General features: G+C 34.8%; 1 protein-coding gene across 40 annotated transcripts in view; it reads right to left on the reverse strand.

Annotated features, from left to right (window-relative positions):
* The window catches only part of tmod (tropomodulin), a 484,472-nt gene that overhangs the window by 324,150 nt on the left and 144,214 nt on the right, over nucleotides 1–16,108 (reverse strand). Inside the window, exons 1-2 of one of the 40 annotated variants that reach the window (XR_012409072.1) lie at nucleotides 11,400–11,486; nucleotides 1,332–2,139 (exon numbers count right to left, since the gene is read on the reverse strand). The exons of the other annotated variants lie outside the window; for them this stretch is intronic. The gene's annotated coding sequence lies outside the window, so the exon portion shown is untranslated. Of the gene's footprint in view, nucleotides 1–1,331; nucleotides 2,140–11,399; nucleotides 11,487–16,108 lie in introns of those variants that run through there. 40 annotated transcript variants of the gene reach the window in all.

Below are 16,108 nucleotides of genomic sequence, written 5' to 3' on the forward strand. Positions count from 1 at the left end.
TCCAAAACCGTGTGGCATAAATTACCGAGATTCTGGAGTAATATTCGTATTTCGTATAAAATAGAATTTGGTAGCACATCCGCGGTTCTTGACGAATTTGTTTAAAATTTGTTATAATGACGTATTTTTTATAGGCGGTCACTGAAATCGGATGCGCCTTATAATCTTATGTACATCGCGCAATTTTTACCCACACTTTTGCCGCTGAATGAAATGTGGAAAAATCGCTACATATTGATAGAGATACACTCGCTGTATCTGAAAAGCGCATGCGCCTTAACTGATTTTAGCGAATTCGCGAATTATACGTTTTTTAACTTTTATGTTTTTTCTTTGGTTGTAATTTCAATATTACTTTCTATTTCATAATCCTATTGTTTATCAAAGTAAGCAAATACACTTTCGCATTTTCCCTGAAGAAGTTTCAGCGAAGTCCGTCAGTCCTTGCATCGAAATTTAGCGAAATAGTAGAATAACTCCCAAAAATGTGTTTTCTTTTTTTCGTATTAAACAAAAAAATATATTTTTGAAATAATTTCCAACAATAAGTTTTCGTCTTTTGTTGTTGCTGTAATATATTCTTTGAGTTTTATTTGGACTCTAAATTAGAATAAATTAAATTTACTCCAAGATCATTTCAGCATTTCTTGATTTTCCGCGAAAATCGAAATACATCTAGTAAATATTTAGGCATCTACGGATAGATATTAAATGGTGTTAACGCTTTATATATACATTTTCTTATTACAGCAAAAACTGAATTTTTAAATATTTGTTCTTTATAAGGAAATAAAACCCCCCATTACTTTGGAGCGCAGCATCCAATTTTGTGAACGCGAACAGATTTGAAACCCCGACTTTTTTCTTAATCTATGTTCCAAAAATTGCTGATGTGCTCGCAATTTTTTTTAATATTTCTTCCAATGGAATTGCAAAAGAAATTTGAAATTTACCATATACCCTCGTTAGCATAAATGCTGAGGGTATAAAAAATAAAATTAAACTGCAAATAATCAAATATTTTTCAACTTTTATGGGTGAGGTTTCCAAATAAGGACACGCCTATGATCTACGACCATGATCTAAATGTGGAAGAATTATTTTGATGTACAAAATTTGAACTAAATCTGTGAAGCCCTTCGTAGCGGGCTTAAACCAAAGAGACAGACAGACAGACAGAATTTTAAATTTCTTTATATAAAAATAATCTCTAAACCAATATAAATCTTTTGGCGTAAATATTTTGATATCGCTCCTTATGAATTTTTTTATTTAGTCTGATAATAACCATTAAAGTATGTATGTATGTATATTAACTATCGATAACCCACCGTTACTGTTGTTTTAGTCTTTCTCCATTTGGCAGTTCTGCTAGTGGTTGTAGTCTCCTCCTCAACAATATCTCCTGCATCAGCCATATTTGTAGTTGTTGTTTGGATGTGTGTTATCTCTGTAGTATTTTATATTTATCTGTTTGTTATCCTTGCTATATGATCTCCTTCGTGTTACGTTTTTTTGGGATTTTTCATGCGAAATATGATGTTGTTATTGGTGTAAGTAAATGGCTTATTTCGTAAAAAAGCACTAACTCATGTATATCAGTTGTAAATCCTGTCTGTGTATTTGCTTTCTCCAAATGAACAGAGATTTCCTTTCATATATGTACGGATTTTGATTTACTGCTTGCTATTGATGGTGGCGATGTTGTTGTTATCGTTGTAGATTTTTTCATGTATACATGAAGTAATTTTGTTTATTTTAAAGTTTGTTAACAAGGCACAAAACAAACAATGGAAAACAAAGTTATTGTAAATTTTCTTTTAATGATTTTTGTGGATATATTATCACTTGTGTATATATTTTTCTTTTTTTTCACACGTTATTAGTATTTTCGATATATTTTAAAATAATTTTGTTTTATTTTATTATTTTTATTTTTCACTTTTTTATTTTGTTGTTTGGATGAATTACACTCTTAATTGTGTTGTTATTTGAATGTTTGCTTGTTGTTTGTATCACTTTAACAATATTTGAAATCAACATTTTTTTCCAGCAGTTATGCCCGGGAACATAAATTGACAATCGTTTAATTGCTTTTTAAATATTCAATGGTGGCACTTCACTTCTCTATATATTTATCTGAAATACATATTAAAAGGACTTATTGTATATCATTTTATGATTTGTATTAAAAGCATGTTGAACAAAAACAAATGCTCTGCAAAATTCGTAATATGTTTTCACTGATTATTTCGATATGGTTTATTTCTTGAATATAAGTAACATTTTATTTACATTTCACAATTTTTGTACAAAGAATCCATAAAATATAACACACACATACCCCCAGTTTATGTATTTCGAAACGAAAATGTGTGCGCATGAAAGACACCCAAACTTTACTTTTTGAAATATTATTTCATTTGCTTTTGCTTCAAAACAAAAAACAAATTTGAAATACACACTCAAATTTGGTAGTTTTTCTTCCGCATTCGTTTTCTTATCGACATACATAAACAGGCCCTTACAGTCGCACACATTTTGAATTGAAAAAATAAATAAACAAATTGAATATAATTTTGATTTTGGGGTCATTGATGTACGTTTGATTATTTTTTTGTTTAATAAATACCTATAAACAGATTTTATTTATAAAAATTTTTTGATAAACAATTTGATATCATGTGATGATGCTTGTTCATATTTGGACAGAAAAAGAAATGTTAAGATATTTAAAAATGTCAGGGTTTTAAGAATTTCACAAATGGATATTTTTGAAAAAATCGTAAATGTTTAAAGGTTTGTTTTTAAAACCTCTTCATCGATGGTTCCTCCAGTGTCCCACTGTTCTCAAATATATAGAAATATAGATAGCTGATAAAACAAAAAAAAAAAAAAAAGATTTTTTATATATGGATCATTATTAAAGAATTTCTTTGCATATAGTTTTTACAGAATTCGATCTTTTCAAGGCTCAGTACGTCTGGAACCGTTAGTCAAAAAAAAAAAAAAAATTGAAAATTTACTGAAATGTTTCGCTAACGAGCAGCATCAACGCAGCAAAAAAAAAGCAAATCAAAAACCACTTTTTGCAAATTGTCCGATGTCACTCAGAATTCCCCATATGTATAAATTACTAAAAATGCAGATTGTATTAAATAGTTTTTATAAAGTGTATGGAAAAATTTCCAAATTGATTGGAACCGTTTTTACATGGTCTTGATTTGTCACTCATTTGTATTTTTTTTCATAATATAAATTTTTTATTATACAAATTTGTTCCAATTTATTATCTGTTTTTAAAAACATTCTCATCTCTTTTGTCTTTTAGTATGTTTATGAGTCACAGTGGATATGTAGGTATGAACATGGAAAATATGTATGATTTTCATGAATTACTCATGACCTTAACTGACGTAAAAATATGTATTAATAGCCGTGTGCTAATGACCAAGACAAACCAAAAACAAAAGCAACAACAAAAGTAAATATATCAGTAGCCAAGGCAAGAATTCCACAAAAATTAAGCACTTATTGTGACTAGTAATTCCTTTTATTTTTAAAATTTTGTGCTTCAAGTTCAAGCCCATTTTATAATATTGTTTTGGTAAAGTAAATAGCAAATAGGCACATAAAAATTGGTCTAGTTTCTTTCCCAATTTTAAATATTTCATTTTTACTAATTATCTAAACATGTTTGAAATAAAATTAAAATTTATAGTTTTCCATTTGTGCCGTTCTATCAGAAATCGGCAATAAATATAGAAATGTTGTTATTGAAATAAATTTATGCTTTCATGTGATTTTAGCACGTGCATGAATCACAAAGTCTAGGAATTTATTATTTTTTTATTATAGTAATACAAATTGTTGTCGTCTTTCCCCACACTTTTATCACTTTTTGCGTAGTAGAAAAATGGAATAAAAGAAAATTGAATGACTTCTTAAAATATCAGAAAGTAATGCTTTCACCCAAAAAACGCAAGGGAACGAAGTATTTCATAGAAAATTAAAATTTTAACCATACCGTTCATATTATCGTATGAAAAATATATTTTCCAAAAAGGAGTTTTGACAAAAATGATTCAATGTGATAAATTGCAAAACAAAATGCCCTTAATTGGGTAGAATCGTTATATGGGGAATACAACAACATTTTGACCTACAAAGGCGATTTTAGTGGTATTAATGGTTCATCCTGGATAAATATCGAAGATTTCTGGTCGATACCTTGTCTAGACATATAACTCACATCTTCTCCTACAAACACATCCACTATGCATTGGAAATGTGTATATGTTTGACCCAACTGTAAGGAAAGTTAGCCTCAACACTGATGAAATTCGACTCTTTTAATACCCCAACATACATAAGACCATACATTTAATCACGTGGTCTTCGCTCGATCCAATAGGAAACTTCGAAAAAAAATCCCGCAATAAATAGGATAATGGTATTAAAAAATGCTAGCAGCACTAGACTTTTTGGGAGCAAAATATTTCCTTTAGTGGTGGTGTAACCTCGGTCCGTTTTTATACCCTCAGCTCTTAGGCTAAAGAGGGTATTTACAGTTTGATACGACCAAAAATGTGCCTCATCGAAATAATGGTTTTAGACCCCAAGTATGTTTGTACGATATCCGTTTCAGACAATTTTGAGTAGATTTGGCAATGTCCGTCCGTCCGTCCGTCTGTCTGTCTGTCTGTCCGTCTGTCTGTCTGGCTGGTGCGCACGATAACTCTCGAACGGATCAATCGATTCGGTTCAAATTTTGGGTATCGAAATATTTTGTCCAGATTCGATTTAAGTTCGAAGATGGGCCATATAGGTCCACTCCTTCAGGTACCTCCCCCACAAATGTTCACAAATTGTCGCAAAACTTGTGCGCACGATAACTCTCGAAGGGAATAACCGATTTGGTCCATACATTGCACATCGTGTAATTTCTACCAAACTTAGATGAGGTTCCAATATGGACTCAATCGGTAAACTCCTTCGAGTACCTCCGACACAAAATTTCGGAAAAGTTCAGTTTGGGACATGCTCTCGAATCGCCTTGGTTTTTGTTGTAACATCTTGTATTCACTGTCCCCTATACGAAGGTACAAGTTTCCTCAGGGACTAGTCCATACTTCCTGAAAAAATAGCCTGAAAGTTGAAAAACAAACCCTATGACACCATGTTTATGGGTGGAAGCGCAAGATAATTCTCGAACGGAAATGAAGATTCCGGCCAAAATTTGGCCTTCGCAATATTGTTTCCAAACTTAGTTTAAGTTCGTATATAAGCCATATCGGTCCACTTCTTCAGGTACCTACCCCACAAATGTTCACAAATATTCGGAAGAATTGTGCGCACGATAACTCTTGATGGGAGTGACCGATTTGGTCCATACTTTACACATTCTAATAATATCTACCAGATATAGATTAGGTTCGAATATAGACTATATTTGTCCACTCTATCCCGTACATCCCACAAAAAATTTTGGATAAGTTCACTTTAAGACCTGCTATTGAATCACTTTGATTTTTGTTGAAGCAACTTACATTCGCTGCCTCAATTACGATGGTAAAAGGTGTTTCAGAGGCAAGTCCATACTTCTTGAGGAAACAGTCCGAATGGTGTAAAAACCCCCTATGGCACTCCCATGGTCTATGTCGGTCCATTCCTTTAAGTACCTTTTCCGCAACATTTTTGAACTTAAATCCTAATCAACATTTTTGTCGGTTCATACGACCAAAATTTTGGAACCCCCTAAATACATAAGTTTTTTGTGAAAAAAGTGTTTCAATTTGCACAGGCTGAGGGTATATCTCTGTCGGCAAAGCCGACTGATACTTTTTTACTTGTTCATTCTAATATTTCTTCCAAATATAGAATAGGTTTGTCCATTAGTCCACCTTTTCAGGTGACTACCCTACAAAAGTTCAAAAATTTTAGATTAATTGTAGTTTTAAAACTAATATATGATAGTTTTGAAATTGTTACCAAAGCTGGCTATTGTGGTCACGATAACAACGGTATGTTTTATGTGGGAAAAGTAACCCTTCTAGAGATACGTCTCCTCTCGTCATTAAAGAACCACCGTTTACACCTCTACGAGTACACACAAAAATGTGAAAACCGGTTCATTAGTCTGTACATTTGATGCACACAAAAACCCTCGAACGGATCAAACGATTTGGTCCAATTTTTAAACTTTGTTAAATTTTGTCCAGACTTAGCTTAAGTTCGAAGATGGACCATATCTGTCCACTACTTTGGTACAAAATTTCAAAAATGTTCCCAATGCGCAGTTTAAGGACAAATATGTCATTTTTAAAAGCGGTCCCTGTTACGACAGTATATATTTTATAACCTCAGCATTTATGCTAACGAGTGTATATGAAGAAAAGACAAAATTTTTTAGTTTTCCATAAAAAAAAAATTAAAAATTTTTTTTTAAGCTACATGAATGATTTTTGGTACATAGATTGGGAAAAAAATCCCATTCTTAAATCTGTTCGAGATACTAATTTTGGTTGTTGCGCGCAAAAGTTATGGCGGTTTCAATTCTGATAAAAAGAAAAAAAATCTTTAAAAGACTCTAATCATTATATTGAGAAACTCTCTTAATTAGGGGCTCCCTACATACTATATGGTTACTGAGGTGCCATAACTTTAGTGAAAAAGTTGTAAATTTTCGCGGAAATTAGGAAAGCATTCAAAACAATTGGTAGTTTACAACTTGGTCTAATAAAATTTAAGCTGTTTATGCATCTGAAAAATATATAAAAAATATGTACGTAATCTAAACATCGCGAAGATTCAAATGAAACCAAAACTATACAAATCCGTTTAGCGGTTTGCATATTATAGCAAAAAACAAAACATATATTGAGGAAATTTATAAAATTTTTGTAAGAGAAAATATTTATTAAAATTTATTTTGTGAGTTAGTTGAACAAAATGTAAGAAAAATAGGTCGGAGTTTTCCTTCTATATTAGTTAAATTCCACGCAATAAATCACATTTTTTATTCTAATCACTTCTCGAAAACACGCTAACATCTAGCAGAAGATATGGATATCTTTCTTTTTACCTATGGTTTTTCCTTTACGCGGTCGTAACTACCACGTAAATTAATTTTTTTTGCTAAATTTTTGAGCTTTGTACAAAAACATCTAAATTAATCCAGCAATAGTCATAGTTACTGGCAAACTACCATAGTTCGCGTATTATAATAGTGCAAACCTTGGCTTCATGGAAACTAAAAAATTTTGACTTTTCCTCATATACACTTTCATACGGGCAAAATGTGCCTAATCGAAATAATAGTTTTAGACCCCACGTATGTTTGGACGAAATGTGTTTCAGACAATTTGGAGTTGATTTAGCCATGTCAGTCCGTCTGTCTGTCTGGCTGGCTGGAGCGCACGGATTAATCGATTCGGTCCAAAATTTGGCTTTCGTAATATTTTGTCCAAACTTAGTTTAAGTTCGAAGATGGGTTATATCAGTCCACTCCTTCCGGTTCCTCCCCCACAAAAGTTCGAAAATGTTCGGAAAATTTGTGTGAGCTATAACTCTTGAAGGGAGTAACCGATATGGTCCATTACTTTGCACATCGTGAAATTTCTACTAGACTTAGATGATTGGGTCCATATTGGAACTCCACTGCTTCGGGTACCTCCCACACACAGTTTTGGAAAAGTTCAGTTTAGCACCTGCTCTCGAATCGCTCTGATTTTTGTTGTAGCATCTTCTATTCATTGTCCCCCATACGACAGTACAAGTTTCATCAGGGGCAAGTCCATACTTTCTGAGAAAATAGGCTGAAAGTTGCAAAAAACCCCTATGACAACGTGCGTAGTGGTTTGAGCGCAAGATAATACTCGAACGGATCTGCCGATTCGGTCCAAAATTTGGCCTTAGTAATATTTTGTCCAAACTTAGTTTAAGTTCGAAGATATCACTCCACTCGTTCAGGTACTTCCCCCACAAGAGTTCAAAAATGTTTGGAAAAATTGTGCTCAAGATAACTCTTGATGGTAGTGACTGATTTGGTCCATACTTTACACATCCTAATATATCTACCAAATATATATTAGGGTCGAATATTAACTATATTTGTCCACTCCTTAGTGTACCTCCCGCACAAAATTTTGGATAAGTTTCCTTTAAGTCCTGCTCTGGAATCACTTTGCTTTTTGTTGAAGCAAATTTCACTCGCTGCCTCTATTGCGACGGTAAAAGTTTTTTCAGAGGCAAGTCCATAATTCTTGAGAAAACAACCCGAAAGCTGTAAAAACCCTCTGTGGCACCAGGTAGTGGCTGGACAACTCTCGAATCAAATACTGAGTTGGTCCACACTTTGCATATCGTAATATTTCTTCGAATATTAGATGAAATTCGAAGGTGGTGAGGTCACACAAAAATACGAAAATATTCGCTAAAATGGTACGTGTGATATCTCATAAACAGAGCAACCGGGTTAAAGGTCTGGGCGTGGATCCCTTGAAAAATGTATTTTTCGTAGGCAATTAGATGCTTCCTGATATAATGGTCCAAAACCTCTGAATTATATGGTGACCAACTGAAAAGACCGGTGGTCGCGATATCTATCAAGGGGAATGACACCCAAAATAAGACCCACTTCCAAAATGGACTATGCCGGTCCATTCCGGAAAAAAGTGTTTCAATTCACACAGGCTGAGGGTATATTTATTTTTTAGTGGTCTTTCTAAAAGTTGTTTATATAGGTCATAGGTATAGTATAGCCTTGTATGTATATTTCAGATACTTTGAAGGTTTTAGGAAAAACTTCTCAATGGCATTGTTGTTATATTTCGAGGGGATGATAGAAGCTTAGATATAAACAAGTTAGAAAGGCGTTAAGTTCAAACCGGCCGTTACACCCTCTCCGACAATAATGGAATAATTAGTTTCCCTTCGTGTATGAAGAAGACTTAATACTAAATTTCAGCAATTTCGGTAAAACAATGTGAGGCACCGTTCTATGGGAGCTATTTCAAAACGTCGATCTATACCGACAAATTTCTGACGGAAAGTTTTTAGACTCAAAGAAGACTAAATACCAAATTTCCTATATTTCGGTAAGAGAATGTGGCTAAAACTTAAAAAATACAGAAAATCAAGAAGTACGCTTCTATGGGGATATAGGAAGACGTGGACATATAATGATAATACTCTTCTGGAATATTTTATAACTCTTGGAAGCCTTAATAACGAATTTCAGCCATCTCGGTGGGATATTGACGTCACAATCTTTAGTATTACGAAAATCGGGAGGTACCGTTCTAAGGGGGCAATATCGAAACGTGGACCTATACCGACGAATTTTAGTCGGAAATGGGGCAATATGAAAGCGTGGACCTGTACAGACAAATTTCTGGCGAACAGTTTTATATCACATTGAAGAATAAATACCAAATTTCAGCCATTTCGGTGGAATATTTAGGCCACAACGTTCAAAATACCGAAAATCGGGAGGTACCGTTCTATGGGGGCTATATGAAGGCATGGACCGATACTGACAAAATGCTGAGGGAAAGTTTTATACCACCAACGTAGACTAAGTACCAAATTTCAGCCATTTCGGTGTGATAATGAAGCTAAAACCTTCAAAATACCGAAAATCGGGAGGTACCGTTCTAGGGGGGCTATATGAAGACATGTACCGATTCCGACAAAATTCTGGGGGAAAGTTTTATACTCTTAAAGAAGACTACGTACCAAATTTCAGCCATTTTGGTAGGATAATGAAGCTAAGACCTGAAAAATACCGAAAATCGGGAGGTACCGTTCTATGGGGGCTATACCAAAACGTGGACCGATATATCCCATTTTCAATACCAACCATCCTGCAAGTAATAAAAATTTTTGTACCAAATATTGACTCTCTATCTTTAAAATTGCGAGCTGTATCTTGATTTCAACAGACAGACGGACAGGTAATATCGACATAGAATTTTGTGCTGATCAATAATATATATACTTTATAGGGTCTCCGACGAATATTTCGATGTGTTACAAACGGAATGACAAATTTAATTATACCCTCCATATGGTGGAGGCTATAAAAATGTGTTCTTGAAAAAATCATTTTTACCTGCCTTACGCCTTGGCGAACAGTGCCACTAATTTTTCCACTAATGTTTTAGTCGTTTTAATAAAATATTGAAACAACAATAATGGGATTAAGTCAGACGATAAAAAACAAAATTGTAACAACTATTCAAATAAAAAACTCCACTATTTTTATATTTGCACAATATTTAGTCGATCATTATTATATTTAAAAACTCCATGCTTGCTTTTAAATCTATTGCATTTTTCTTAGTTTTTCCGCTCAAGTGATTTTTGCCAATTCATAGATTTCCTTTGTTAAGTTAATTTGTACTAAGTGGTATTGGTTGGATTTTTTAAATACTTTACAAGTGGCGTATAAGTACGTATCTATAGGATTTAATTAAAACAATCATACGCTCTGGGATTCAATTTAAATTAATAACACTCATACGCTGCTGTGTAACAAAACCCATTTTTTACACATACAAAAAAATCAATAGAAAAACTATTTTCAATCAATCGATTTAATACAATATCCAATATAATACAATTCAGCATATTTTTATAACAAAAAAAAAAAAAAAATTGTCAGTTATATGAGCGAATTATATTTTCGCAAATAATATAATGTCAACAGTTTTGCTTAGTGGTTTGACGTTCCTGTCATAAAAATATGACTAGGCGCTTTTAAACATAAAACAGTTTTGTTATTATTGGCATAAAAACCAAAACAAAACAAAAAAGTTTTACTTCGCCATTAGTAAGTGGTAGTGATAACAATTTTGTGGTTTTTCTATTTAACAAAATGTTGTGGTCAATATTGTAATGTAATTTTTTAATTCCTTTTTTGTTGTCTAGGCTTTAATTAGTAGTTTAATTACAATGTTATTATTTTATGGATTCTTTTTGTGTGTGTGTTGCAATTTAATTTGTTTTTGTGGTGGGTTTGTATTTAAATATTGGAATTTTATTGGTTTAATTGGAACTATTTTTGTGGATAGATTACAGAAGGGTTGTGAGCTCTTCTACTGCTTTTTTAAGTGTAAAATTAGCTTTTTGTTTATTTTTTTAATTTTTTTCTTTAAAATAAGGTTGTGTTTACACAGATGTTAAGTGTTGGGTTTGGTGTTTTGTGTATACGTTTTTTTTTGTTGGTGTTCACTGTTTATTTTATTTTGTTTCATTTTGTTTATTGTATATAAATTATATATTTTCACGTGTATTGTTTTGGGTATGTGATTTGTGTATTGTGTTTAATTGATTCTTCTTATCATTTTTTAAGTGTAAATATTTTTTTTGTGCAAAATTCCATCAACATATTATACCGTTTTCTAAATTTTCTTTCAGAACAAAATACAAAATTCCCCGTAACGCTCACTCGCTCAAGAACTGCGAACGTGTGGTTCGAAACTGTTTATGATTTTTTTGCGAAGAAATCGTACAAAAATAGCAACACTTCCACAGAGAGCTAGAGATTGTTGGTTCATTTAATTTTTTTTTCAGACGGCCAGAAATCATCCAAAACAATTTACTGGCTATTGCCTATTGGCCATCACCGCCTCCCTCCCCCGGCATGATTCACACCTCATTTGTACCCTTTACTTTTTAATGTTGGCAGATTTTTAAGAGATCTATTTCCAATATTAAGAGCTATTTTGGCCCAATATTCTGTGATCGGATTTGAGTGGCATGTGAATCATCATTATTTCAAAAAAAAAAAGAAACAAATTTGCAGATGAGCAGATTTCACAGAAAACAGATGGTACATATAGATAATCATTATTAGTGACAATCAGCGTTGACAAGATAATTATTATCTTAATTTCCATTATCATCACCATCTTCTTCATCATTATTGCCATTGCTATGAGCATGAATTCTTAACTCAATGGCATCTAATGCCATTGACAATATCTCTCACCTCACTTTATGTCCAAAGAGGCATTCAAAGGTGTCTTCTTCGTCTGCCTTGTGTTGCCATTATGGTCCGCTAAAAATGTATACATATAAATATTCATTTATATATAGTTTTATATATTTTTTTTTGTGATAAACGTTTAAGATGGCCATAAATTTCCATTGTAATTTGTTAAAAAAGGTGAAACGTTAAAACATTTATGTCTCATGTTTTGTGTTGCTATTATTAGTGGTGCTTGTGTCTTTTTGTGGAATTTTGTGATTTTAATTAGAAAAGGTCGCTGCTATGTGGTCATATTTTATATGACCAGCCGGTCCCAAGCACGTCAGTGAAACCCAGAATGGCCTTAGCCCGTCTCAGAAACTAGGAGGATATCAGAACGGATTGCCTCTGAAACACGGCGTCCAAAACAAACATGTAAAAAAGTATCAATCGGCATAGCCGACAGAGGTATACTCTCAGCCTGTGTGAATTGAAACATCTTTTTCCCAAAAAAGGTATATATTTTGGGGGGCCTTCAGAATTTTTTGGCGTGAGAACATAGATATGAATTAGGTAAAGGTATGGACCGACATATTCCATTTTGGAAGTGTGGCTTATTTTGGGAGTCATTCCCCTCGATAGGACCAGTATATCAGGAAACATGGACTTGCCACGAAAAACATCATATCGCTGTAAAAAGGGCTACTAATTCGGTAAACATTTTCAAAGGATTTTCGCACATACCCCCAACCGCACTTAAACAAAATCTTTGATTATTTGTGTGGATGGTACCCAAGGAATAGGGCCCACTTTTGAGCATAAACTACGTTTCGACAAAATATTTTGGGATTCAAAGTTTGGACCAAATCGGATGCTCCGTTTTGAGATATTGCGCTTACCATTTTTGGGAATATTTCGAACTTTTGTGGGGGAGGTACCGGAAGGAGTGGACCTATAAGCACCATCTACGATTTTCATCTAGTGTTCGGAGAAAAATAACGATATGCAAAATGTGGACCAACTCAGTCTTCAGTTCGAGATTTGGCCTGCGCACCAGCCAATACACATGCTTGCCATAGGGGATTTTTTACAGTTTTCGCGTCATTTTCTCAAGAAGTATGGACTTGCCACTGGTGCCTTGAGTGCAACAAAACAAATTCGAGAAAACAATACGAGAAGAGGTCCTAACCTACACTTTTCCGAAATTTGGTGTTGGAGGTATCCGAAGGAGTTGACTTATATAGTCCATATTTTAACCGGATCTATGTCTTGTAGAAATATTACGATATATTGGGGGGCAGTGAATACAAGTTGTTACAACAAAAATTAAAAGAATTGGAGAGGAGGTCTTAAACTGCACTTTTCCGAAATTTTATGTGGGAGGTACCCGAAGGAGTGAACCGATATAGTACATATTCCAACTTTAGCTTTGTCTGGGGGAAATATTACGATGTGCAAAGTAAGGACCAAATCGGTTTGTCTCTTCGAGAGTTATCGCGGGCATTAATTTTTCCGAAAAAATGGAAAATTTGTGGGGGAGGTACCCGAGGGAATGGACCGATATGGCCCATCTTCGAACTTAAACTAAGTTTGGGCAAAATATTACGGAAGCCAAATTTTGGGCCGAATCGGTTCATCCATTCGAGAGTTATCGTGCGCACCATCCAGACGGACGGACATTGCTAAATCGACTCAAAATTATCTGAAACGGATTTCGTTCAAACATACTTTGGGTCTAAAACCATTATTTAGATGAGGAATATTTTGCCCGTATGAAAGTGTGTATACCCTTGTTAGGATAAATTCTGAGGTGTAAAAAGGTACCCTTAGAAAATCAGGTTTTGCTGCAGGCCAATTACCCACACAAGTAAAACATATTATTACAGATACGATTACAAATTCATATCACAAGAACCCCTCTTACTATGACGAACTTTGGCATTAAGAAACGGATAATGATTGGTACATGGAACGTTAGAACTCTTTCGGAACCATCCAGACTAGAACAAGTATGCACGAAGATGGGTAATTATAAATTGGATATTCTTAGTCTGAGTGAGTCAAAACTGGTACAAAGTGGGAGCATCCCACTGTCTAATGACTTTAAACTCCTTTATTCTGGCAATGTATCAAACCGAATTCATGGAGTAGGACTGCTCCTAACGCAACAAGCTAGCGAGTGCTTGATCGATTATTGTGCACTTTCAGATCGTATTATCACAGCTGGATCAATTCTCGTTTTCGCAAGACACCTGACAACCTGACAACGATTTTGCAAAGGAGGATTTCTATTCGCAGCGGGTCGCAACACACTCCCAGATGGATATATCAAAATTATAATCGATGACTTCAATGCAAAAGTCGGGAAAAACATCGATATTGAAACGGTTATGGGGCCACATCACCCAGGCAACCAGCGGAACGAAAACGGTGACAGACTCGTAGACTTTTGCTCACGACATATCCTTAACATTGGAGGCACCAGATTTAAACATAAAAATATTCACAAATATACTTGGCAATCCGTTGACGGCAGAACTCGAAATAAAATTGACCACATTATAACGAGCAAACTTTTCGTGGACTCATTAATGGATGTGAAGGCGAGACTAGGAGCAGACATGGATAGTGACCATCAACTCTTGGTTGAAACATTCAGACTTGTGATGGCGGCAGGCATCAAGAAGAAAAAGAAACGCTGCAAATAATAAGCGCAATAGACTCCGAGGTAAAATCGAGAAAATGGTGGATTTAATGAGTCGGAAGTATATCATGGTGACAAAGGTGCAGGAAACAAACAACAACGTTGTTAGGAAGGATCGCACCAGAAAAGGAGGTGGTGGATTAGCTTTCCTATTCAAGACAGACCTACTCGCTTGAGGAATGTATGTGGTTAGCAGTCAGGTGTGGAACTGCTGTTGTAGAGTTCATGAACACATACATTCCGGCGATAAATAGCCCAACTCTAGGTTCTAGGCAACATATTAGCCCGCATTTGGAAGGCCATAACGTCTGCTTTTGGGGGACTTTAATGCATATAATGACTTGTGGCATTCGGTCCTCGGAAACGACCTACGTTTTGCATGGTCATTGAGGATGTCCCTACCAGAATTAGGGGAGAGTGTCACAGTTCGCCAGACAAATGAAGTTAGCTGGTGAACCTTCGTTTCTCTTGGGGCAGACCATCTGAAGGCGAGACAAGGAGCAGACATGGATAGTGACAATCAACTCTTGGTTGGAACCTTCAGCTTTCGCCCTGTGGCCATCAATAAGAAAAAGAAAATAGTGGATTTCATGAGTCCGAAGAATATCATGGTCACAGCAAAGTACTTAGGATAGATTGCACCAGAAAAGGTGGTGGGGGATTAGCTTTTCTTTTCGAGACAAACCTATCTAGCTTGAGGAATGTATGTGTATAGAAGTCAGTTATGGAACTGTTGTTGTAGAGTTCATGAACATATACATTCCGTCGATAAATAGCTGTACTCCAGGTTATAAGCACAACATTAGCCCGTTTTAGGAAGGCCATAACCGTCTGGTCTTGGGGGACTTACATATAATACACATAATGAGTTGTGGCATTCGGTCCTCGTTTTGCACGGTCTTTGAGGATGTCCCTACCAGAATTAGGGGAGAGTGACACAAATGAAATTAGCTGGTAACCCTTTGTTTCTCTTGGGTCAGACCATCTCCCCATAATTGTCTATATCATCAGACCGTCCGATTTCATTACCTTTGAACAAGGGCTTTGGAGTCGGAGTCTGGAGTCGGAGTCTAGCAAATTTTACTGTAGTCGGAGTCGTAAAAAAAGCTCGACTCCGACTCCGAATGCATTTCCTATTTTTGAGATAATTATCTCTAATCTTTTTTTTTTTGATATGTTGATGCAGAACAAAATGTTGGGCAAAATTTACCTTTTTATTTGATAGATCAGTGGTAACTCTTCTATTAAAGTGCATATAGGGAGCACAAGGGAGGCCCTGCCTTATATTGGCATACATACATATCTCTCTGTAAACAGTTTACATGTACTGAAGGAGACAAGTAGAAAAATCTAAACAAATACAAAACACACATTCTGGGTTTACAAACCACAGAGTAAAAACATTTAACAGTTCGAGAGGGATCCCATAT

The sequence above is a fragment of the Musca autumnalis genome, unplaced genomic scaffold (genome assembly GCF_047663935.1).
Source record: "Musca autumnalis isolate F117 unplaced genomic scaffold, ASM4766393v1 scaffold_1, whole genome shotgun sequence".
Taxonomy (NCBI): domain Eukaryota; kingdom Metazoa; phylum Arthropoda; class Insecta; order Diptera; family Muscidae; genus Musca; species Musca autumnalis.